The following is a 23,056-nucleotide window of genomic DNA, read 5'->3' on the forward strand; positions in this document are numbered from 1 at the left end:
AGATGTGTTGAGTGTTTTTATTACTTGGCAATACAAACTTATGCAACTTATGATATGATAGCCCTGTAATTATTTGTTTGTCTGTTATATGCATATTAACCCTTTCACCACTGTTACCATAATGGACTCAACCAGATCAAAGCATTGTAGAGTCTATTGAAGTTACATAGGGCTGAAAGGAAGATGATGTCTAACAGTATGTTGGAACCTAAGAGTGATAAATATCTTTTGAAATAGTAATATTGCAATAAATATATAAATGAGTAAGTGCATGAACTGTGGCGTCTCGCCATGTGACTTTTATGTTGTACATATCAATGTTACATGTCAGTGTTTTACCGTTGTCTGTCACTCAGTGTGACCTCCAGGACCAAACAAACATCAATATCTCAAATGTCCTCCATGTCATTTTTTTATATTGTTTAATGTCTCATTCTTGTTGAGATAGTAGCACTTATTGCTTTATTCAAGAAACCCTGTTACCGACTTTGCAACAAAAAACATAATGGCCAGTATAATTTTGTCATTTTGTACCTAATGGTAGACTAGTATAAGCATTTGACATTTGATTATCATTATGATTACTGATTTGTAGTAGTGAATTTTTACTTCCTTTTATTTGCTTATACTGTCTTTTCCAAAAGTGAAAATTTCACTTTACTGTGGCCTGAAAGTCACCTCTATTAAGCAGGTCATTTAGGTTTTTTACCATGACTTTGTGCAGTGTACTGTGTCCGTCATCAGTCAGTGTAATCATACCTTTAACTATTTTTGATAGGTATATTTTAAAATGTCTTGAGCCTTTGTGGATTTCTCTTGTAATGTAATGTATTTAATATATAGAAAATGTGTCATACGTATTTGTCAAGTCACAGTTTTTCCCGCCATCTCTAATGGTACCATGTACAAAAATGTTTTTCATTGTCATTAGTGTTTTTTTATTGTGTTATATGTTTTTCTGTTTTACAAGTTTTAGGTGTGTTCTGTACCTCAGAATATATCTACTTATTCTGTGAATAGCCACCTCTGTGATTATATATATCGATCATTGTGCTCTTTAGTGAGTTTCTTGTTAATAGTACATGTTTATGATCTTAATAGTTGAGTTAAATCCAATGCTTAAAGGCTTCTGGTTATCTGTTACCAATCAGTATCTGCAGTGTATCCAACTTAATTGACTGTTTTAGCTCACCTGACATGTTGTATATGGGACTCTGAGTCCATGATCTGACAGTTTGTCAAAAACAACTTCTACCACAGGACCTAAAGTAATGATGCTTGTTCTGTAGCATGCTGGTTTACAAAAATGAAATTTAATGCATAAGGATTAAATGTGTTAAAATATTCAAACAATTCCTCTCACGACCTGAAGGCCTATGATATTATGCTTATGGTTTGTTCGAGGTAAACATGGCAATCTTTCTAACTAGTCAGATATTTAACTTTGTACAATTGACGAGGTTGATATGCTGTTTTTCGAACTATATATCATATGGACTAGGCAAGGCTTGAACCTTACTGTAATAAAGTACAGAATTGGGAAAACTATGTGACTATATCAATCACATTCTTAAAGATTACAGGAAATCAAATTAAGTGGGATGCACAGTTGGTATAGAAAGGACATGAACAATTGCCAAGCACATCAATACTGATACTATTTATTCATTTTAAAGTGAATTGCATTTCTCAATAATGTTTCCTATGGATCATGACATGTAATGGTTATTGCATTGTCTGTAAAGAATGATTATTACTATGTAGTAGGATAGACACGCTTTTGATGAGATCTAGATTATTTGTGAATAAGTAATAAATGTTCAGGAGTTGTGTATAATATCACAATTCTTGTTGTGTATTGTAATCTTCTGAAATACAAATGGATTATATTTGCACTTATAATAATGTCTGTATATGCATAATCAATTGGTAATTTCTTCTTAAGATATATTGTCCATATAAGAACCAAATTTTGCACTTGATTTATTTATATTAATACATATGTAAGGTGTAATTTTGTACCCTAACTTTGTCATTTCTGAATTAGATGATTGTGAATGTTGATCATCATGACAGAACTTGGAACATTTAATTGCGATGAATGGCATATAATACTCTGTGACCTCGAATCTTACTAGTGTCACGAAAGTAATCAAAGGTGATACAATACACAATACATACAAGTTGTAGACATCGTTGGAGATAACATTTAGTACAAAACCAACACATTGATTTTTTCTCGCACCAAACTCCAATTACTCATCCTTTATGTTAGTTTACCTGATGTACTGAAACACTCCGTTAAAGCTTACACAAAGTAACACAATAAAACTCTGTTAAAGCTTANCTCCTTAATAATTAAATGTCCAACAAATATAATGACTGGTAGCCCAGTGGACAAGATCCCTTTATAATTAAATGTCCAACAAATATAATGACTGGTAGTCCAGTGGACAAGATCCCTTTATAATTAATTAAATGTCCAACAATAAAATTCCCATAGCTGAGATGGTTCTATGAAAAATAAAATGAAAATAAATATTTATTTCATAGTACTATTCTTTCTTATTGTAAATTTTCAAAATTGCCAAACAAAATTGAACTCTTCTTTGTTTGCGATAAAACTTAGAAAAACCACTTATGTGACAGAGATCTGTTAACAAAGATGTGTTGAGTGTTTTTATTACTTGGCAATACAAACTTATGCAACTTATGATATGATAGCCCTGTAATTATTTGTTTGTCTGTTATATGCATATTAACCCTTTCACCACTGTTACCATAATGGACTCAACCAGATCAAAGCATTGTAGAGTCTATTGAAGTTACATAGGGCTGAAAGGAAGATGATGTCTAACAGTATGTTGGAACCTAAGAGTGATAAATATCTTTTGAAATAGTAATATTGCAATAAATATATAAATGAGTAAGTGCATGAACTGTGGCGTCTCGCCATGTGACTTTTATGTTGTACATATCAATGTTACATGTCAGTGTTTTACCGTTGTCTGTCACTCAGTGTGACCTCCAGGACCAAACAAACATCAATATCTCAAATGTCCTCCATGTCATTTTTTTATATTGTTTAATGTCTCATTCTTGTTGAGATAGTAGCACTTATTGCTTTATTCAAGAAACCCTGTTACCGACTTTGCAACAAAAAACATAATGGCCAGTATAATTTTGTCATTTTGTACCTAATGGTAGACTAGTATAAGCATTTGACATTTGATTATCATTATGATTACTGATTTGTAGTAGTGAATTTTTACTTCCTTTTATTTGCTTATACTGTCTTTTCCAAAAGTGAAAATTTCACTTTACTGTGGCCTGAAAGTCACCTCTATTAAGCAGGTCATTTAGGTTTTTTACCATGACTTTGTGCAGTGTACTGTGTCCGTCATCAGTCAGTGTAATCATACCTTTAACTATTTTTGATAGGTATATTTTAAAATGTCTTGAGCCTTTGTGGATTTCTCTTGTAATGTAATGTATTTAATATATAGAAAATGTGTCATACGTATTTGTCAAGTCACAGTTTTTCCCGCCATCTCTAATGGTACCATGTACAAAAATGTTTTTCATTGTCATTAGTGTTTTTTTATTGTGTTATATGTTTTTCTGTTTTACAAGTTTTAGGTGTGTTCTGTACCTCAGAATATATCTACTTATTCTGTGAATAGCCACCTCTGTGATTATATATATCGATCATTGTGCTCTTTAGTGAGTTTCTTGTTAATAGTACATGTTTATGATCTTAATAGTTGAGTTAAATCCAATGCTTAAAGGCTTCTGGTTATCTGTTACCAATCAGTATCTGCAGTGTATCCAACTTAATTGACTGTTTTAGCTCACCTGACATGTTGTATATGGGACTCTGAGTCCATGATCTGACAGTTTGTCAAAAACAACTTCTACCACAGGACCTAAAGTAATGATGCTTGTTCTGTAGCATGCTGGTTTACAAAAATGAAATTTAATGCATAAGGATTAAATGTGTTAAAATATTCAAACAATTCCTCTCACGACCTGAAGGCCTATGATATTATGCTTATGGTTTGTTCGAGGTAAACATGGCAATCTTTCTAACTAGTCAGATATTTAACTTTGTACAATTGACGAGGTTGATATGCTGTTTTTCGAACTATATATCATATGGACTAGGCAAGGCTTGAACCTTACTGTAATAAAGTACAGAATTGGGAAAACTATGTGACTATATCAATCACATTCTTAAAGATTACAGGAAATCAAATTAAGTGGGATGCACAGTTGGTATAGAAAGGACATGAACAATTGCCAAGCACATCAATACTGATACTATTTATTCATTTTAAAGTGAATTGCATTTCTCAATAATGTTTCCTATGGATCATGACATGTAATGGTTATTGCATTGTCTGTAAAGAATGATTATTACTATGTAGTAGGATAGACACGCTTTTGATGAGATCTAGATTATTTGTGAATAAGTAATAAATGTTCAGGAGTTGTGTATAATATCACAATTCTTGTTGTGTATTGTAATCTTCTGAAATACAAATGGATTATATTTGCACTTATAATAATGTCTGTATATGCATAATCAATTGGTAATTTCTTCTTAAGATATATTGTCCATATAAGAACCAAATTTTGCACTTGATTTATTTATATTAATACATATGTAAGGTGTAATTTTGTACCCTAACTTTGTCATTTCTGAATTAGATGATTGTGAATGTTGATCATCATGACAGAACTTGGAACATTTAATTGCGATGAATGGCATATAATACTCTGTGACCTCGAATCTTACTAGTGTCACGAAAGTAATCAAAGGTGATACAATACACAATACATACAAGTTGTAGACATCGTTGGAGATAACATTTAGTACAAAACCAACACATTGATTTTTTCTCGCACCAAACTCCAATTACTCATCCTTTATGTTAGTTTACCTGATGTACTGAAACACTCCGTTAAAGCTTACACAAAGTAACACAATAAAACTCTGTTAAAGCTTACACAAAGTAACACAATAAAACTCTGTTAAAGCTTACACAAAGTAACACAATCAAACTCTCTGACAATGGCTTACCTGAAGTGCCACATGGCAAGCTCAGAACTTGGCTTACCTAAAGTAAATAACAAACTCTAAACTTAGCTTACAAATTTTTCATGATTACAGTGTTCACTCTGAAATTTAGGTTACAACATGTAAGAAAAAATAATAAAAAAAACTTCACCCTAAAAATCAGGTTACGACTTTTCAAAAGAAAAATAAATAAACTTAAAAACTTGACTAAAGAACAAAAAAACTCTAAATTTAGCTTATTGTAAGTCAAAAAAAAAACTTCAGTTAGATTTGCTATGATACAGAACTAAGCATGTTTTATAATGCGTCACATGCACAAATTCCCAGTTCATTGCTGTATATTTCACACCTAACTTGTACATCATCTATGTAAATTAAGTTCCAGCTGGTGTTCAAAGACTGATTAGCTTAATTAATCAAAACCTAACTCAAAAAGATTTCAAAAAGGTTTTCAAAGCTAAAACGTCATGTTTAAGAATCAAATTGTTCATTTGAAGATGAGGTACATGATAATATTTGTGAATTTTCTGAATTTTCTGTAGCACAACATTTTGATAAATTTGTGTGACGCACTCATTAAACTGACTAGACTTTGAAATGTTGGGCCCTGACAACGCAACGTCAACAAAGCTCAATCACATTACAACCAAAGGGTAATCTGTTTATATCGTCTGTTGATGCTTCTTTTTAGCGACATTTTATACTGCATTTAAACTACTGTTATAACTGTAATTACTTATTTAATAAATTATGACATTGTGTATCATTCTTTTTTTCCCTTTTTGGAGCAACCACAGTTATACAGGCGACACCAAAATTAAAGACATAAACTAAAAACAAATCAGGCGAAATCAAATGTTCCATTAGGTTCTATGGTATAATACTGCACCACAAGTGACTCCCTTCGTGATCTCTGTCAAACCCAAACCCTATGATCTATCGGTGACACTGTGGACGTGTCTTATATTAGGGTAAATAATTGAATCCCCTTAACTGGAAATCCGGTCATGATAATGGCGACTATAACATTTCTTATTGTGTAGAAAACATACGGTAAGAAATATATGTTCATACTTGATCTATATTAGAAAATATGAAGAGAGAACTCCAGACGATTATGGTATTTCTCTGAACTCGCCCAGGTTAGATACCTCCAAACCATTGTGGTGTTTCTCTGGACTCGCCCAGGTTAGATACTTCCAGACCATTGTGGTGTTTCTCTGAACTCGCCCAGGTTAGATACCTCCAGACCATTGTGGTGTTTCTCTGGACTCGCCCAGGTTAGATACCTCCAGACGATTGTGGTGTTTCTCTGGACTCGCCCAGGTTAGATACCTCCAGACGATTGTGGTGTTTCTCTGGACTCGCCCAGGTTTGAAGCATTGGTGTACGTATTGTTATCTTGTATGGATACATTTGCCTTCGAACAATCGTAAATGCGAAAAGAGATATAGGTCTAAATACACTACAGAATAAGTAGCAACCGCCAGGAGCGTGTAGACTACTGGATATATTGAGTATTACCGGTCTTCATGGGATCACAAGTAACTCGCATCCCCAGCCAAAATGTAAATAAACTACACTCTTACCGCGATCAAAATAATGCCCGATCTACTTTAGCCATAAAGCTTGCCACTTCCAGAATTCTTCCGATGTCGTCAAAGATAGTATAGATGTAGATACAAATCTCGGCAAACCTTTAGGAGGGGTATTAATGATTTTAAAATCACTTATGTGAATATGTATAACGCACACATATCTGCTCGTGTGTTGTGATGCTGAGTATAGTTTAAAAATAAAAGATAATAATAAATGATAACATAGACCTTTGATAGCAGCCTAAGCCATTAACCTTTAGGAAGGGACATGAAAACGGTTTCATGATGCAAAAAACTTAAAATACAAACAAGATTAAGGTCGACACGGATCAATTTTAAGGACCGACATCGATGAATCTACAAAAAAGACCTTGAGGTAAATTTCGGTAAGCGCGCTTTTTAAAAGAGCGTGGCATCCGTAATTATTGGTTCTTGGTAAATCCAGTAAGTACATGTATGCCGCTGGCCAACGAAACGTGTTACAGTAAACATGCTTTTATGGTAGATACTGGAGTCGATATCTAAAAAAATAAAGTCATGATGACCACGACACCTCTCAACCTCTGTAGAATAAACGCTCGTTATATCTTTTATTTGTCAATGGGCGGATTGGTCGATTGGTCGAGTGGTTAACACTCCGGCCTTCCAAGAAGGCGGCCGGGGTTCAATCCCCGAAGTCGCCGTACGCATGGAATATTAGAGAAAGTGGTTTTCTCCTGCCCACACAACTCCATTTAAAAGATATATAAAGCAGGATTCGTCAATAAAGATATACAAATCAAGTAAGCGTGTCCTGAAAGAACACACTCATAGTTCATTGAAACATTTTTTTCGATATTTTAAACTACATTGCTAGGTCATTGAAAACCATAAAAATGTTAAGCTTAATTAATTTATTTCAACAGATAATCTGTATGCCAATAGGGATTATGACTACAACAGTACTAGCCGATATGATATAAAAAAAAATGCTATTTAAAGAAAGACTATAAGATATAAGCCCGATTCTTTAATTTCACATTCAAATGGATAATGAATTGTCAATAAGAAAACAATTTTCAAATGAATTGTCTTCCAGAAAACGAAATTAAAGATATCAATCACTGACTACTATTGGTCAGCTTGATATGTGACACCGATAGTCACATTCCCACTGAACTCTGACAAACATGACGGCTGGTTTCACCAACGTTTATTTCCTTTCCTCTGTAGTAACATAACAAACTGCTTGTTGAGTTTACATTCAAAGAATGGTGTTTATGTGTCTGACATGATGAAACCGATACGATGGTGAATTGACACACAGATATTCCTTGATTTGACAGAAAACTATGGCAAGCCAACTTAACATTTATTCAAGGAGCAATGTCGATCCTGTATTTCATCGATTTATAAAAGATATCTTATATAGTATATGAGATATCTTATATAATATATAAGATATATATAAGATATCTTATATATTATATAAGATATCTCATATAGAAATTAAATGAGATGCTATATAAGATATCTTATATCGTATATAAGATATCCCATTTAATTTTCTATATAAGATATCTTATATAATATATAAGATATCTCATATAGCTATATAAGATATCTTATATTATTAAAGTCTCGTTACTAAATAAGATATCTTATATAGGAACGAGATTTTAACAAAATGTCGAAAAGGAAGTCTCCCCGTCCGGAATACCTCGAGGATCTACGTAGGGACAGTAGGCTTGCTGTAACAACACGAGTTCCTGTCGCCGCCATTATGTATGAGCCCTCTTCAAGAGTGCGGGAAATGGCAGCCTCTGCTTTGCCCTCTATAAGAGAGACAAGGCGAGCAAGGCCTAGGGAAAATTCAGCATCCGTACCATCCATCTCCGCCATTGCGCCCAATGCAATCCTGAATGTGCCCCGAATTATTCCCGAGGGAGAAATTAGTTTCTGGTTTTTAATGCCACGAAATCTCATTCTATATCAGATATCTTATATAGTATATATGATATCTTATATACTTGTATAAGATATCTCGTTTAATTTCTATATTAGATATCTTATATATTATATAAGATATCTTATATAGTATATATGATATCTTATATACTTCTATAAGATATCTCATTTAATTTCTATATTAGATATCTTATATATTATATAAGATATCTCATATAGTATTTAATATATCTTATATCGTATGTAAGATATCTTAGATACTATATGAGATATCTTATATCCTATATGAGATATCTCATATAGAAATTAAATGAGATATCTTATATCATTCGATGAAATACAGGATCGACATTGCTCCTTGAATACATGTTAAGTTGGCTTGCCATAGAAAACACTATGATAGGTGATACATATTTAGCACAAGAAAAACTTTTTCTCCTACCCAGGATATGTGTGAATATCCACACCTTTATCGGTGAAAGGGAAATATTGTTGAGTTGCCAAACACGAATATTCCCGAGTGCTAGCTTGGCTGCTTGAGAAACTTTCCGGCCTGGGGCGGGGTTAAGAATTTCACCCCTAGGGATTAGTTCTTGTTGTGTATGATGATGTAGTTAATGATTAATTTAAAGTATTTACTTATTTTGGTCATTATATTCATTCTCTGGTATCTCTCGCAGGTTCAGGGGAAAATATTCTGCCGCTATACCCAACTGTGTGATAGTCTGATACAATTTGTATAAAAGGATCTTTGCTAAATGTACTTAGAGAACATTGCAGCGTGAAAATATGTGAAACATTAACGATAAATACACAAATTAATAGATTTGATACATGTTTCGTGTTTTTACATATTTGGTTGTTGTCACATATTGGTACGCTATTACATGGCTTGGAAGTGACGAAACTGACGTGCTGATTCCAGTATCTCAATACTTGGAATGTCTTTATTGGCAAACCTAAGATTCTCAAAAAAGTAAATTAATAAGTAGATATACATCTAATTGGACATCTTTTCTAATTGGTTAATTTGTCAATACATTGTAAATCTCCCTTTCTGTTTTACAGAGCTTTCAAGGTCGACTACGAATACATCAAGATGACCGTAAGTATGCGTTTTCTTATTTGAGTACGTGTTCTGAACTATCTCTTCTAGATGGATTCAACATTTTCCGCGGTAAATAATACACAGTAGTTTTATATCGAGAAGTCGTCAATATACGTCCAAGAAAAAGGTAAGTGTGACAATTTTCCATGATAAAAAGAGTTGTAAACCATGTTTTAGGTCGCTAGTGACCGAGACTGTCACTCGTGGAATTGAGAACTTCCTAGAAATATAGTTCCTAGTTTCGCCCGCGGTGTCTGTGCTCTATACCTGTTTTTGTGACGTTCGTGATACCCTGAGTTAGTTAGTTGGTAACTATCTGGTGCCATCAATTGTTACACATCATCTATCGGTTATATTTGCGGCACGGTGCTATGAGAGGAAACAAAGTAAAGCATTGTTTTCGTGTTGCTCGTGATACCATTGTTATAGACTTCTCAATGATCATATTGTTTCATAATTATTTAATCATTATTAATCATTAAACAATATGAAAAGTGTTGCGTTTATACATTAGTATTTATAGATATATTTTGTAATACATTATGTCTATTCAAATTATATAGACAGAGTTATTGAATGTTTGATTTAAACTTCCCAAATGTGCATTAAATTTTATTAATTTATTTTCGTGTGGTTTGATTAGAGTGCACGCTATTCCAAGGCTATACAAATGTAAATACTATTCAATCCTAGTCGATGATGATATACTCGGGTCGTTTATAACAGATTAAAGTTCTAAATGAAACTACCCAATACATTAAACAAAATGTATATACAAAATAATCTTAATTCATTTTTAAAGTCTATTGATAGAGCAAAGATTGAGATTTAAAAACATTTACATGCACTCTAAAGCTGATACCTAAAATACATGAATTGTGACGACCTCCTTTACGACAGTGCAAACCAAACATTTTTTAAACTCAAAATTATTCTGGCTATATTGAATTTGAGAAAGGTTCAAATTCCTCACCATTTTAATGCAATGGCCTCTCCCGGTATCAAATACTCCAGATCCCAATGTAGACCAGCGGGACTCCCATGGAACGTGTACAAATAAAATACTGACGCTATATTTACTTGATATCTCAACTCTGTTATAGGAAATTTATAGGAAGTGTGTCGCAACAATCGAATCTTTGTCAAGGCATGTGAGAATAGTGACGTAATCGATATATCATCAATTCAACTCACATACGATGTTTTACTCGAGTACACGTGTTCATATTCATTTATCGAACACTAGTTCCTGCTTAATGTAAATAGTCCCAACGACTAACTAGCATTAAAACGTGTCAGATAAACGGCACCATTTAGAGGATTTGTGATATTACAGTTCTTTTTTCAGTTGGCAGGTCTGATTTATTTTTGTCACAATTTAAGAAACAAATCAAAATCAATACGGGCACCAAACATGCAAAAGAAATTCTTCGAAAAGTGACGTCCATATCTGATCTCTTCATGAGACATAACTAAATAACACTATTAATGTTAACACTTTTGCTCAAACGTTTAGTTTCCGAATGTGTTGTTAACAATTAAACAAAACCATCAGACCAACGTCAACAACCAAGGACACATTCGGAATACGGAAAATAACAAATGGGGGAATAAAGAACCTCGTAAAGTACAGAGGCAAATTTGCTTCGAAAAGGGTATGCATTTCTTCACCCTGTGGAACGTCCATGTATTTTTTCCTCTGTTCATATTTTGTCCTAGTTTTATCGATTTTAGTTTTTCACTCTGACTGGAAACACTATAGTAAATGTCATATTGTTTCTCCTATTGCTTTCAGGTGTATATTGTCGTTTTGTTTATTTTGATTGTACTTGCTTGCCGTTTATCAGATGACTGTTTCGTACGGTACACGTCTGTTGTTTAGTTATTTATTGTGATGGTGATTGCTTGCCGTTTATGCTTGTCGTTTATCAGATGTCTGTTTCGTACTGTACACGTCTGTTGTTTAGTTGTTTATTGTGATGGTGATTGCTTGTCGTTTATTAGATGTCTGTTTCGTACGGTACAAGTCTGTTGTTAAGTTGTTTATTGTGATGGTGGTTGCTTGTCGTTTATCAGATGTCTGTTTCGTACGTTACATGTCTGTCGTTTAGTTATTTATTGTGATGGTGATTGCTTGTCGTTTATTAGATGTCTGTTTCGTACGGTACAAGTCTGTTGTTAAGTTGTTTATTGTGATGGTGATTGCTTGCCGTTTATGCTTGTCGTTTATCAGATGTCTGTTTCGTACTGTACACGTCTGTTGTTTAGTTGTTTATTGTGATTGTGATTGCTTGCCGTTTATCAGAAGTCTGTTTCGTTCGGTACATGTCTGTTGTTAAGTTGTTTATTGTGATGGTGGTTGCTTGTCGTTTATCAGATGTCTGTTTCGTACTGTACACGTCTGTTGTTAAGTTGTTCATTGTGATGGTGATTGCTTGTCGTTTATCAGATGACTGTTTCGTACGGTACACGTCTGTTGTTTAGTTGTTTATTGAGATGGTGCTTGCTTGCCGTTTATCAGATGTCTGTTTCGTACGGAACACGTCTGTTGTTTAGTTGTTTATTGAGATGCTGATTGCTTGTCGTTTATCAGATGTCTGTTTCGTACGTTACATGTCTGTCGTTTAGTTATTTATTGTGATGGTGATTGCTTGTCGTTTATCAGATGACTGTTTCGTACGGTACGCGTCTGTTGTTTAGTTGTTTATTGTGATGGTGATTGCTTGCCGTTTATCAGAAGTCTGTTACGTTCGGTACATGTCTGTTGTTAAGTTGTTTATTGTGATGGTGATTGCTTGTCGTTTATTAGATGTCTGTTTCGTACGGTACAAGTCTGTTGTTAAGTTGTTTATTGTGATGGTGATTGCTTGTCGTTTATCAGATGTCTGTTTCGTACGTTACATGTCTGTCGTTTAGTTATTTATTGTGATGGTGATTGCTTGCCGTTTATCAGATGTCTGTTTCGTACGGTACGCGTCTGTTGTTTAGTTATTTATTGTGATGGTGATTGCTTGCCGTTTATCATATGACTGTTTCGTACGGTACGCGTCTGTTGTTTAGTTGTTTATTGTGATGGTGATTGCTTGCCGTTTATCATATGACTGTTTCGTACGGTACGCGTCTGTTGTTTAGTTATTTATTGTGATGGTGATTGCTTGCCGTTTATCATATGACTGTTTCGTACGGTACGCGTCTGTTGTTTAGTTGTTTATTGTGATGGGGATTGCTTGCCGTTTATCAGATGACTGTTTCGTATGGTACGCGTCTGTTGTTTAGTTGTTTATTGTGATGGGGATTGCTTGCCGTTTATCAGATGACTGTTTCGTATGGTACGCGTCTGTTGTTTAGTTGTTTATTGTGATGGTGATTGCTTGCCGTTTACCAGATGTCTGTTACGTTCGGTACACGTCTGTTGTTTTGTTGGTTATTGAGATTGTGATTGCCTGCCGTTTATCAGATGACTGTTTCGTACGGTACGCGTCTGTTGTTTAGTTGTTTATTGTGATGGGGATTGCTTGCCGTTTATCAGATGACTGTTTCGTATGGTACGCGTCTGTTGTTTAGTTGTTTATTGTGATGGGGATTGCTTGCCGTTTATCAGATGACTGTTTCGTACGGTACGCGTCTGATGTTTAGTTGTTTATTGTGATGGTGATTGCTTGTCGTTTATCAGATGTCTGTTTCGTACTGTACACGTCTGTTGTTTAGTTGTTTATTGTGATGGTCATTGCTTGCCGTTTATCAGATGTCTGTTACGTTCGGTACACGTCTGTTGTTTTGTTGGTTATTGAGATGGTGATTGCTTGCCGTTTATCAGATGTCTGTTACGTTCGGTACACGTCTGTTGTTTTGTTGGTTATTGAGATGGTGATTGCCTGCCGTTTATCAGATGACTGTTTCGTACGGTACGCGTCTGTTGTTTAGTTGTTTATTGTGATGGTGATTGCTTGCCGTTTATCCGAAGACTGTTTCGTACAGTACACGTCTGTTGTTAAGTTGTTTTTTGAGCCTTTATTGTTCATATAATTTGTGGTTCATTCTTGTACACTTTAACCTTAAGATCAGATACAAAAATATCAGGTTTCTGGTCAGTTTGGTCTCATGTTTATATTTACATCTAATATCATTACGAACAGTGTTTCTAATAGTTTGATAAAAAAAAAAAATAGGTGCACAGAATCAGGTGTGTCTGAATATGGTTTTAGAGATTGTATTTCATAATACATTACAAATAAACGATGTTATATATTTAATAGATAAAAATCAAATATTTACTCAGTCAGTATACTAACTATTATACAACAACACCCCTTTCTGTTTTAACACGCATATGATACACAGTAAATAACGTATAAGCTATTTACAAATACTGCGTTTAAAATTAATTCCAATAAGTTGTCGCCCCTTGTTCTAAACAGAACGTACGACCGACTTTATTTACATACAGCACTGGTGTGCCCGTGTACAGTACAGTACTACGTCGGGTGGGATACACACGCACAGCGGAATCGGTAAACGGTGCTCTCAGGATTGTCAGCAAGGTTTTATTTTGTTGGTAATCAGACCTTCACTCCGGACGGTCAGCGTACACACAGAGGAGCAGGATCAGTTTTCTAAACAGTGTGTTCATTGCAGGATAGGATTTGGTCCATAGTGCTTCATCGTTAGACACAGTGGAAATTTATTGAAGCCAGGAGAAGTATTGTATATACTGTGTTGGATTGTCTCCAAGAGCATACAGGGTAAGTAATACTCATGTGTATTTATACATTTTTTTTTTTTGCATATCATGTAGCTTAAAGTACTCAGAGCCGAAACCAACACACAGTGTGAATATATTGAAATGTGTCCTTTTTATGAAATTGATGTCAACATGAATTGTGCAAATAACGAACAAATAAAAATGTACCTTCTTTGTATATTGATGAGCACTTAACGAATCATCTCAATGCTGTTCCTACTTTTTAATAATAAGTCTTTAGGATAACAGCTAGTATCTATTCCGTGTATTTGTACACAAGGTTAGTTTAAAACCCTTCATACAATATTGCCCAGCAGGTAGGCAGATGAATTCTTTTCAATAACATATATTTACCTGTGTTACCGTCAAGCTGTCATGTGTTGAACCATCACGCTCGTGTGTAGGGTTATTTGCATCGATGTTATTTTTATTCAAGCGTTAACTCTTAGCATGCAAACGGAATATCCGTGTGTATAATATTCTATTGAGGTATTGGGGGTGAATTGAACAATGTCAAACAAAACAATTTACAAATTGCGTTGCGTGCTTTATTTTCATCCTTAAAGACAAGCCCTTGTGTACCAAATTCATACCAGTTTAAACACTGAGTTTTATTTTCCTTTGACGTTGTACTTGTTTACATTTAAACTCGTGAACTATTCTCCCCGTGATAAAAATTTAGTGCTGTGAGACCGAATAACAATTTACAATCAGTTCCGTATCGTTTAAATGTCACACGTATATTCATCAATGCGAGCGTTGCTAAAGTGAAAGTCGATATGGTTATCACGCATGCGCGGTAACTAGGTTGAGTGTTATACAGGGTGTATGTATGTATACACTTTATAAACACATCTACATGAGAGGGAGCTGTTCTATCCTAGAGAGTTAAGAAAACATACTAAAATCCTATCACACGCCGAAGGGTTGGTCACCCAAGGTTCATGTTAATAGGTAGTTGAAATTAAAAGCTTTGAACTACTGAAAAGTCGTGGACTTTGATAAGATGCATTAAATATCTATACATATTCACATTTCCAGCTTTGGGCGATGTGTTGTTCTCCATTAGATTTTAAGACTGACATAGTTTGGCCGGATTAAGTTGTCAAAACATGACTTTTAAATAGAGGTATAATCTGGTTAAGTAACTAGCTAGCTTAATGTAGATGTGTATATATATATTATCAACGTGAAATTGTGTACAAAGAATTTGAACGGTATGTCGAGGACATGTAATTATTATGGAAATTGATATTGATTACGATACGTGCAAGGTGAATGAGAAAGGTCGGAGTTAATTATAGTGGTAGTGTACTCTTTTTTTACCGAACACACCACATCGGAAATAGTAATCAACACATGGTTCAGTAAGTTTGATAATTTGTTTAAACATAATAGTATTGCTGTATAAAACGCGGTTCTGTACCTTGACATACATAGCCTGTCGATTCAATATTTGCATCAAACGCTAACGCTTTCCCGTGTTTTTTTAGACATGTTATGGATTGCAGGTTTTTGTGACTCTTTAAGTTTGAATACACCATAGACATAGAAAGCCGTAACCATAACCTTTCTTTTCTCACAGGAATTGCTGACTTACTCAATCATGAATCAGGCGACCTTTATTCACAACCTTAGTGTTAAAGTGTTTAGGTACGCCAGTTTCAATTTTCTATATACATCATCGCAGATCTATACATCATATCGATGTTGAAGGCTTGGTCCTCTAATCCAACAAATACTTCGAACCGTTCGTTAACAAAGTATGAAAGGCGCACACTCTGGCTGTAATCACCTGGTTCTTTTCATCTGCAGATTGCATCGGTGTTGGTTTTCAATTTTAACTTTGATACCAGATTGTAAAGTTTGTGACTGTAGTACAATTAACTATCAAACATCCGACACTAGTAGTTGACGTCATGCCACACAGAACATAATGCACTTAAAGTTATTAAAAAAAATAAAAGTACAAAACCATTTCGGATATTTTTTCTAACGTTTTGTATTTGAATTACAGTAGCACATACTATGCTGCCATTGTAAGTTATATTTGCTATTTTTGGAACCAAAACCATTTTCTATGAAGTCGACATCATCATAATGATTTCATCTATAAAATGTGGTCGGTCATTGTAAGTGGATGCAAATCCTTGTCAAGTGTTTGTACTAATGATTAGAATAAAGTAAACCAATAAATGGGAGAGTCAACAATCCCATCGTTAGTCTATAGCAACGGCCTTTCTGGTGCTGCTACTCCTTCCACTTGTCAACACCAGGTCCAAGTCTTGTGTGTAGCAATAGTTACGAAGGTTCCTCTGCTGTCTTTTATAGCAAATCCACCAAGTGTTGGTCTCAGAAGAAATTTCTCTGTAAGTGTGCTTATACTCTTTTTTAAGTCTGTAAAGACCCTGATTTCTTTGAACTGTTAGTGACTGCGATATCTATATCGGATCGAACGTTGATTCTTTTGCGCAAATCCCAAATTTAACTGCTATAAAATTTATATGATGTTAATGTTTTATCGATATTTGAATTTCCATGGTAGCAATGACCTGTATACCATGTCAATAAGGAACATATAGAGTTTAGCTGTCAGGTGCCAAAGTTTATTTTTAGTTACGGAGCCCTATGTTCACGAGTCCATGGTTTTGTTCTTTGTGTCTCATTGCTTTTGTTTCCTATTCCACATTAATTTTGAGTTACTGCGTTGATGTCATGGAAGCTAGTATATACTGATATATTTGCTCTCTAATCTAACGAGCCACGGATTAGATTTCATGTTGGCCATAGTATAGACGTATATATATGAACTAACTCTTTAACAATTTTGAATTGAGGTATGTGACCGTAATCGCAGGCCAATCATGGAGTAATGAGATAGCATTTCATGTTGAAAAGACCTCAAAATTGTAAGAAATAAGTTGAGCAATTTTCCGTATGAAACAGGGAAAGTAAATACCTCCTTTAGAAACGTTACATCAAATATGTGTCATGTCCATTTAAACCTTACTCGCAGACCAGGTTATTTTTCATGTAATATAATTGTAGTAATGACTTATGTAGGGACTATTTTTTGCAGTTGTTTATATATCGCTTAGCAACAGTTAATGTCATGTTACAAACGTTTAATTGCATTGGGAACTTACGATGATATCTACCAAACTCATTACCTGTCACCGGGGTGCTAAACTGGCAGTAGTAAACACAAAATATAACTTTGTTGTTCTAAAGGTTACAGTGGTGTTTGAATCGAATGTTGTACAGTAGATAAAATTATATACAAAGTCACGTAACTTGTCCGATTGGACTTACCCTGACCGCAGTAGCGTAATTCATACGATGATTGGTATTTAATTAGGCGGGTAGACGTTCAACGCCAATACCGGCAATACTGGTAATGATTTATGCTCAGGGGTGTAATTGGCTGATGTTATCGCCCGGTATTGTGACAAAGGTTATCGTAGCCACATATCACCCTCGGGCCTTAATGAATGAACATCCATAATACGTATGCTTACCTCGCTTATCTCTGCAATTAAACACTCGCCAACTTTGATGGTGACTTCAGTTTAGGGATTGTTACCTACAAAGCGTGTACACCTACCAGCGGTTTATTTGTTGGCTTCATAAAACACATTTTTATTAGAAATCGAACTGTCCGATGTGTTATTTGATAATTTGGTAATTACACGTAATATAATCATATTTTATAAGTTGAATGGTTGACAATGGCCGACACCAAAACAGTCCTTTGACAGTTTGCATTTTATCTTCTATTATGTATTGTACGAGCAATTCTTTCAAAAAACATCTCACTTTGATAAGCTATGGTATATCAATCATTTAAAGCCTTTATAACTCTTTAAACTCAATATGATATGTATATTCTCGTATCATTACTGGCCCAATTCCTACTCACAATTGTAACATGAAGGTATTAACTGTTCTTATTTTCACCGACTTACTCAAACACACTGTATTGGCTTCACACATGTGTCTTGAAGAATGATTAATCTCCTCTGTGCTATGAGGATTTGAATTGAGCGTACTGTGCAAAGTGCTTTGTACATTGTGTATAAATGTTCCTATATAAAGAGGCGATTACTAGTACATTGTTTTGTAAGGGGATGCCAGAATATTCTCCAGTGATTAATATTCCTATTGTTTACGTAGCCGCGCTATGGTATGTCATAACCAGGTATGCAAATGTTAATAGGACCGTATTCTTTTCCTAAACACTTTGCAAGGGACGAGTCTACCTTTTAAATGGTTGCCATTGCTAGGTTTAACGGCTGGTAAAGCCCAATGGGAGAGTTCTCTGAGCTTTGTTAACACCATATTATATACCTCTATTTTAGTTTGTTTTGTTGTTAACTACCGTCATCCCCATGTAACCTTCGTTTTAGCTTAAACAAACATCTAGAATGTAAACGGTCAAAATCAAAACACACAGGTACATACTGTAGTGAATTTGCTTACAATCATGCGTTCCTACCGTATTTCGCAACAACGCATATAGCGTTGCTTCCAGAAGCTACCACAGTGGTTGTATGTTTACAAAAATATTGATATGGAAGTTAAGTATAACTGTGAGCTCATATGTCAACTTATGGAGACGTAGATACTGTTACATGGCAAAACGTTAATAGTCTTCGTGAATAACGTGTTTAAATATAATCAGTGTAATACACTGCTATTACGCTCTCATTTGTGGTCATCGGTTGGCCCAATTCCCCCTCTATTGTACCAGATGATTCACGAGAAGTATCACTTCTACGATGATACATATTTGTATTCACCATCTTCAATTACTGGTTAACTACAACTGGAATTAGATGTTAGTTGTCAAAAGCAATATATATCTCGAACACAATTTAGCAGAACAAATATTTACGTCATTGTAAACAACACTATACATACATGCGTACTACCATCAAGATGGTAATATACTCGAGTAATGTTTAGGGGAGATTTAGTCAAATTTTAAACGAACTAATTGATGTCATTTTGCATAACTTATTACTTTTCAGAAGATAATAATTTGGTAGATATAACCAGTGCGGTCTCAGATGAGCAGGGCTCTAGGGCCTAACGCTTTGATTCCCCAGTCTGTCGCTGTAATATGTAGTTGCTTCCCTATGGCACAGCGACAGTAAGGTTAAAACACCTGTTTGAAATATTGATTACCGTTGTGCCTGCCGAGAGTTTCGTATATCGATCGTGCCTACGCTGACTTTATTGACCCTGATCCGAGTCGGTAACTTATTACTTGTATTTGAAATTGATATTCCTTTGATTTGATATCAAGTGTTGTTAGTTTGACTTTTAATTGAATTGGCTTCTTCTACTTGTAATCTATGTACTCAATTGTATTAAATGCTTGCTCTGACATTGACTTTACTGGATAGCTGTATTAAGTTTATTATGGCTCTATACCGGTTGACATTTTTAATGCTTCCCGAAATAAAGGAGCAAGGTGGTGTGTTGCCTACCAGTCTTGGATCCCTACACCAAATGTCAAGTAACATTGAATTCTAAGGTCAAATTCATCCTCCGGCCCATACTTCCTGACTCTCCGAGCTTCATACTAAGTATGGTGGCAGTCGCTATATCGTGTGCCACTGTACAGTCGGTACATCTAAGGTCAAGGTCACATTGAGGTCAAAGGTTACCAAAAAATTATCGTCTAGGCCATAGTTCTTGACTCGCTGTAGATGGCTCAATGGAATTTAATGGACTTAAATAAGACGATAGCAGCGGTGTGTTGCGTACCAATAATGGATCCGTTTGTCCAAGGTCAAATCTCATTGAGGTCAATGTCTGGGACATAGCTTCTGATTATCTGAAAATAAACTAATGGATTTAATGGATATACATATAGGATGGCAAGATGGTGTGTCGCGTACAGCTATTGGGTCTGTACGCCAAAGGACAAGGTCACATTGACGTAACACTCCAATCCAGTCTTGGTGACCTTCCGGGAAGCAATATCCATTTTTTTCTGATTTTCTTGTTAGTAATCATTCATGAGCAACTTTGTCCTCCGATCGGCGTTTTATAACTAATCTTACTGAATAACTGAAGTAACAAATAATCCCATCTATAAAGTTTACATTATAGAGTTCACACATACACATATATATTTATCTTACCTCTCACAATGTGTTCATTTTAACAAGAATGGTAATCACGAATATATTTTGTCAGACATTGTTTTGTTATGCTTGTTTTGTTTTAAGAAAACAATAATTATTACATTTAGTTCCCTATGACTTCATGCAATATAATATAATGTCATTCAGAAATGTATTTTTTTTTCTGTGTATGTGGTAGCCTTTAGAACTAGATATATCTCCTTAAAAGTATATACATTTCACTTCCATACCAGGTAGATCCACTTGATTTTCAAATGAGATGTTTCTACCTGATTTCCACCTCTGTACTTTAAATAAATAAATAAAAATACAACATTTGATATAGCGCCCTATCTAGCTAACATAAGCCATTCTAAAGCGCTTTACAGTACATAGATATACAATTTAATACAATGAACACAATTAGCATATACATTAATCAATACAATTTTGAGGAATTCGCAGGAGCAGCCTTATCTGGCGCTAACTACTAGTCCTATACCACCTGGTTGATATCTCCCTATGTGTGTATGCCTTCGTGTGTGCTTGAAATGTATTGTGTTCTGTTTGTAGTGGGACCGTACTTCCAACGGTATCATTTATAGTGCCACCTCACTTGAATGCCACAGCACAGATACTGCAACATCCACCCAAGACCATTTTATACTCCACCTGGGTTGTTGGTGTTGTGTTGGCAGGAGAAATAACACTTTCTCTGAATATTCCATGCGTACGACGACTTCGGGGATCGAACTTGCACATACTTTCTACATAATTAATACAACCCATGAGCTGTCACTTTTTCCTAATCTGGCTATACTATGTAGATGCAAACTGCGGATCGAAGAATGTCCGATGACAAATTAAAAATAAAGGCAAATCTGTCATAATTCTATATTGATATTGGTCCACCACAAGATTTAGCTGGGAAACTTTTAACGGTACATTAACCGTTCATAGTGTTAATTATTTATGTTTATCACGATGAAACAAGTGTCACGTAAAGAATTAAAGTACAACAGCAAATAGATCTGATGATGAAATACTACATCATATACTGGATATCGACCTTCTAATGGCGCGTACTATGGGCACCAAACTCATCCCGTCACTTATGGTGACAACGACAACAGTTTCTCGTCGACTGTGACTGTCATACACTGTACACTATATGGAGTGATATTGGAGTGCGTTACAGACCACTAAATCGCACTAATTATATTATGCTTTTGCTGGATTTACTAATACACATACGTTGATAAATAAAAACTATGGAATGACACCAATGTGGATATAACCCAAATTGGGACAAATCAATAAATGTAGACTATTTAAGACCTACTCTTTGTAATGGTGCATTTTATGTGTAACCGTCATGACTATGTTACGACCAATGACCCACTGCTGTGTACCGGTCAACGTAGGAGCTGGCAATCTACATATGTCTACACAGTCCTACATACAAAGCACAATGGCACATTGGCTTTATTTGTTGTTCAAACATACCATGCTATATCTATGACGACCTAACATTTATGCAAATATGTTCAAAGATTTGAATAATGTTACAGGTGATTTGTAAACCATATCGCCTCACCTGGTCACCTGTAACAGGTACTATTAATCACCTACTGGATAGGTAGTTAGTTTGTGTCGTTATCCTTAAGTTGGTACTACTACATGAGACACTGTGTACACACTACTTAATAGTTATATCAACATTTGACAGTTACTTTGTATCTCGTGGAATATTTGGTGAAAGACCCCATAGCTTGCCTGTAATCTGTCCTGAAATTCATATTGCTTCCATTGCATGTGTAGGACAGTTAAACATACTAGAATACTAGACTTGTTGTACTCCATGAAAAATACAATTACTATGGGACCCTATGTAGAATTGGTGATTTTCTCTCCCCCCCCCCCCCCCCCCCCCCCCCCCCNAAGAAAAGACCAAACATGATCTGCAGCCCTCATTTCTTTCTCTGTTAGACACTTTCCGTTTTCGATAGTGTATCCTTAAGTACCACTGTGTTAAAGTAATGACCTTTGCGGTGATATGACATTTTAAGTAGCCTGTGAACGGTGTCATCACCTTTGGACACCATAAACAATAACATAGTGTCTACACACAAGGACAAAATCGGACCTTAGATATCAATATAAATCCTAACAACGGATTGATATATAATCACCAGAAACCTTTAAGGAAACACCTATTTAAAATTTTGTAAGTTGTTACAGAAAGGTAAACACAGTTAGCATTTTAACTGCACCACATACTCATTCTTTCATTTAGGACTCATTGTTTGTACTAAGGGCCAAACGATTGAACGTTCATGTATAGCACCGTGCGGAAGAGTGTTTTTTTTCAACTACATGTCCGTCATGATGTCTTTTGTAAATTAGAGTAACTTATACAAGGATCCAATTCAGAAAACCTGTCAATGT

The 23,056-nt window shown here is 35.0% G+C and overlaps 1 protein-coding gene across 25 annotated transcripts in view; it reads left to right on the top strand.

The window, feature by feature from the left end:
- The first annotated feature begins 14,163 nt into the window (after positions 1–14,163).
- The window catches only part of LOC110450814, a 75,411-nt gene continuing 66,518 nt past the window's right edge, over positions 14,164–23,056 (top strand). For all 25 annotated transcript variants that reach the window (XM_021498532.1, XM_021498541.1, XM_021498543.1 and 22 more), the window contains exon 1: positions 14,164–14,475. The gene's annotated coding sequence lies outside the window, so the exon portion shown is untranslated. The remainder of the gene's footprint in view (positions 14,476–23,056) is intronic.

The sequence above is a fragment of the Mizuhopecten yessoensis genome, unplaced genomic scaffold, assembly GCF_002113885.1.
Source record: "Mizuhopecten yessoensis strain PY_sf001 unplaced genomic scaffold, ASM211388v2 scaffold5519, whole genome shotgun sequence".
Lineage (NCBI taxonomy): Eukaryota > Metazoa > Mollusca > Bivalvia > Pectinida > Pectinidae > Mizuhopecten > Mizuhopecten yessoensis.